The sequence below is a fragment of the Heterocephalus glaber genome, unplaced genomic scaffold, assembly GCF_053883595.1.
Source record: "Heterocephalus glaber isolate CG9 unplaced genomic scaffold, H.glaber_assembly_v1.0 deba00001463, whole genome shotgun sequence".
NCBI classification, from domain to species: domain Eukaryota; kingdom Metazoa; phylum Chordata; class Mammalia; order Rodentia; family Bathyergidae; genus Heterocephalus; species Heterocephalus glaber.
The window spans coordinates 14,071,805-14,075,641 of NW_028258310.1; the positions used below are offsets into that span (position 1 = coordinate 14,071,805).

At 39.8% G+C, this 3,837-nt stretch overlaps 1 pseudogene; it reads left to right on the forward strand.

Annotated features, from left to right (window-relative positions):
* Positions 1-807: 807 nt before the first annotated feature.
* Positions 808-2,326, forward strand: LOC101704480 (BRISC complex subunit Abraxas 2 pseudogene; annotated as a pseudogene).
* Positions 2,327-3,837: the final 1,511 nt, after the last annotated feature.

The window sequence follows — 3,837 nt, forward strand, 5'->3', positions numbered from 1 at the left end:
TTATGGCACACGTGCTGCTAAGGGCTGTTTGTCATCATTGAGAGCTCTAAAAGTTTCGCCATCACTAGGGTAGAAGATGAGGATGGGTGTGATCCGGAGGAACTTCATTGATTGGGGGGGCGGGGGGTGTCTCCAGGTATGCAAGAGATAAAGGGCTTCCGAATGTAGATGGAGCATGGTCTGCATAAGAGCCCTATTTTTTCACTTTAAGTGCAAAAAGAGCCCATATTGGTGGGTGGAAATATGATGGTAAAGGTAGTATAAGGAATCATGGGAGTTCTTTACTGATTGCTTCTAGATTTTCAGTGAATTAAGAAGCAAGCCTCAAAGTACTAAATAAGAGTCTGGGAAGCTGAGGAGAGTTGAAAGTTATCCTGCTGTAGAGAACGGGAAAAGATGTATAAATGCTACACCTGTAATTTGTTTATTTTTTATTTTTTTTATTAAATTGTTAAATATGTTTGCAGTACATAATGATTACATTTACTGTGGAAAGTTTGTACATGTACATAACACATCTTCATTCTGTTTGTTTGTTTTTGAGGCAGGGTCTCTCCCTTTGTAGTTCAGGCTGGCCTTGAACTCACTATGTAGTGTAAGCTGGCCTCGAACTCACAGCGATCCTCCTGCCTCAGCCTCCCGAGTGCTGGGATTACAGGCGTGTGCCACCACGACGGGCTTCATTCTTTTTTTGATCCCTTTCCTTTCCTGCTCCCTCCAACTCTTATTCCTCTTCCCATTTGCAAAAGCTCTATTTCCATTTTTTTCTTCAATTCTTTTTTAAAAATTCCTTTTCCGGTCCAGGGGCAAAGTGGCCGGAAGGCTGTGAGCCCTCCGCAGGGCATGATGGGGGAGCTGGAGAGTGCCATCATGGCAGCTTTCATTTCCGGCTACACCTTCAGCGGACCTTCAACGCGGACCACACCACGAAGGATTTTTGCTGGGAGAGGTAAGACAAGAGGAAACCTTTAGCATCAGTGACTCACAAATTAGCAACACAGAATTCCTGCAAGGTATTGAAATCGATAACCATCAGCCTTGTTCAAAACTTTTTAGTTTTTATGACTAAGCAAGTAAAGTTAATGAAGAGAGTCTGGACAGAATTCTTAAAGATCGGAGAAAGAAAGTTATTGGATGGTACAGATTCCGGCGAAACACACAACAACAGATGTCATAGAGAGAGCAGGTTATCCGTAAGCAGCTCAACCGCTTCCTTGGTGTGCCCGACCTTGTCTTCCTTCTCTTCAGCTGCATCTCCACCGCCAACAATTCCACTTATGCTTTAGAATATGTTCTCTTTAAACCAAATCGCAGGTATAATCAAAGGATATCATGTATTATTCCCAATCTAGGTAATACTAGCCAGCAAAAGTACAAAGTGTCTTCAGTGCCAAATACTTTTCAGAGTTATGCCAAAGTTATTAAAGAACATGGTACTGACTTCTTTGACAAGGATGGAGTAATGAAAGACATCAGGGCAATTTATCAGGTTTATAATGCACTTCAGGAGAAAGTACAGGCAGTGTGTGCAGATGTAGAAAAGAGTGAGCAAGTTGTTGAATTTTGTCAGGCAGAAGTGAATAAATTAAGAAGACATCACTCAGAGGAAAAGTGAAAAAGAACAAGAAGGAAGATTGCAGCAGGCTATGTTAAGCAGACAGATACCATCTGAAAGTCTGGAACCTGTATTCAGTCCTCGGATGCCCTATTCTAGGTTTGCAGCTGAAGGGAGAAGTACATTTGGAGATGCAGAACCTTCTGATCCTCCTCCCCCTTACTCTGATTTTCACCCAAACAATCAAGAAAATACTCTGAGCCACTCTCACATGGAGAAGAGTGTTTTTATGCCTCGACCTCAAGCCGTGGGCTCATCCAGTTACACTTCCACCAGTGCTGGACTCAAGTATCCCAGAAGTGGAGCAGACCTTCCTTCCCAAAGAGCAGCTGGAGACAGTGGTGAGGAATCAGATGACAGTGATTATGAAAATTTGATTGACCCTACAGAGCCCTCTAATAGTAAATTCTCACATTCGAAGGATTCACGACCCACGACACAACCTGATGAGGACCTCCCAGATTTAGCTGAACAAAAGAAACTCTCTACCTAGGACTGTTTTTCAGAATTGCTTATTGAGAGTTGGTTGAGGACTCAATCTGGGAGGAGAACTGCTTTTTCAGATACCTTGGCTCCCAAGAGGAAAGTCCTTGTGCACACAACTTGTAAGAGTGTCCGTCTGCTGGTTCTTACCTTAGGACGCAGTGTGCAGGTTTCACAACAAAATCATTAAGATAGTCAAATTGTCCTAATTCTGGTGCGATTCATGGATGTACTGGTAAATTTAGGAAAAGTGAAGCTATCGGTGTAGTTTCTGTTCTTTAAAATAAATTGGAAATTAGAGACTAAGCACAATTAGTCTATAAATGTTCTATAAATCAAAAATCTTGCACTATCATGCCTTGAAACTTACTTTTTCAAAGGGAAACAAGTTTAGCAGCAGCCTTCAAAGAATTTCTTTCTATGATTAGCCAAATTCATCTTTGCAAGAAAAGAAATTTTGTTAATTCCAAGAAACCTGATTAGAACAAATCAGATATACTTATCTTCTCTTGTCTGCATGACTTTGTGAGATCAAAAGAGAGGGCTTTGTTTCAGCTTTTTTCTACTGGCCTGACATGTATTGTCACTTGAAATGGTTGCCTTTAAAAAAAAAATTGTAGAAATACTAATTACCAGTAAATAATCATCCAAATAAGTATGTCATCAAATAAGTTAATTACTTTTCTTTTGGTGGATGACAGTGACTGCCATGTTGCACTAGCACATTATGGTCTCTGTTCTGGAGTTTTAGAGGAGGGACACACAGCAGTGGATAACAAAAAGGAATTATGTGCCAGACCTGAGTTTTACAATGAACAGATTCCAGACACAGTAATTCAGCTGAATTCATATATGAGGGATATAACTCAGTTAGATCTTCTGACAAATCCTAGTGTTAGTCTTATTTGTGGAGGAAAGACATTTACTAAACCATTGCTAATCTTGGTGAAAAAGATTTGTTACTTTTTTAAGTTGCCATTTAGGGGATAACTATGGAATGTATAGAGACTCTGTTGGGATGCACCTATATTTTTATTTAATTAATTACTACTTGTTTTGTAGTTTTGCCTGGAATGTGTGAAACCACTAAGACATCGAGGGTATGTTGGGGTTCTGGTTTAGAAATGGCATGACCCGCCATTTATAGTTCAGCCCATGAAGTTAATACTTGGAGCTTAACTGCCTTTCCTCTGGACTCGTTAAAACCTGTAAGAATAAGGAAGTTGTTAAAACAGTTTAAAATCCAGTTTCAAAAGAATAGCTTCATTTTATAGGATAGACATTTACTTATGAACTCCAGTTCCAAAACTAAATCAGACAATATAATATGGACTTGAAACGCTAAGACTGCCATTCTTTGGATATGTACTCCTGGGGTCTGCATTTTAACTGCTCTCCTGGTTTTGTTGGCCTTACCCCACCGCCATTTTGAAATGCTGCAGATCATTTTATCTGCAGATGTGTTCCAGTTCTTATCAGCAACCTACTAGCAGCTTCAGCATCAGTGTGAATTTTCTTTCTTTAAGTGCCATTGCCATTTCTTCTGTTCACATTTTGACAGTCAGGAAAATATTTTTATTTTTATGCTGTACTGAAATCTACAGTGTATATCAGACAAAACAGTTAAATGTGACAATAAAAACTTATTTAATCGTGAAAAAAAAATTCCTTTTCCCTTCTTTCCCTCTCCCTCCCCCATCTCTTGTTCCCCTCGACATTTAAAAGATCTTCCTACTTCC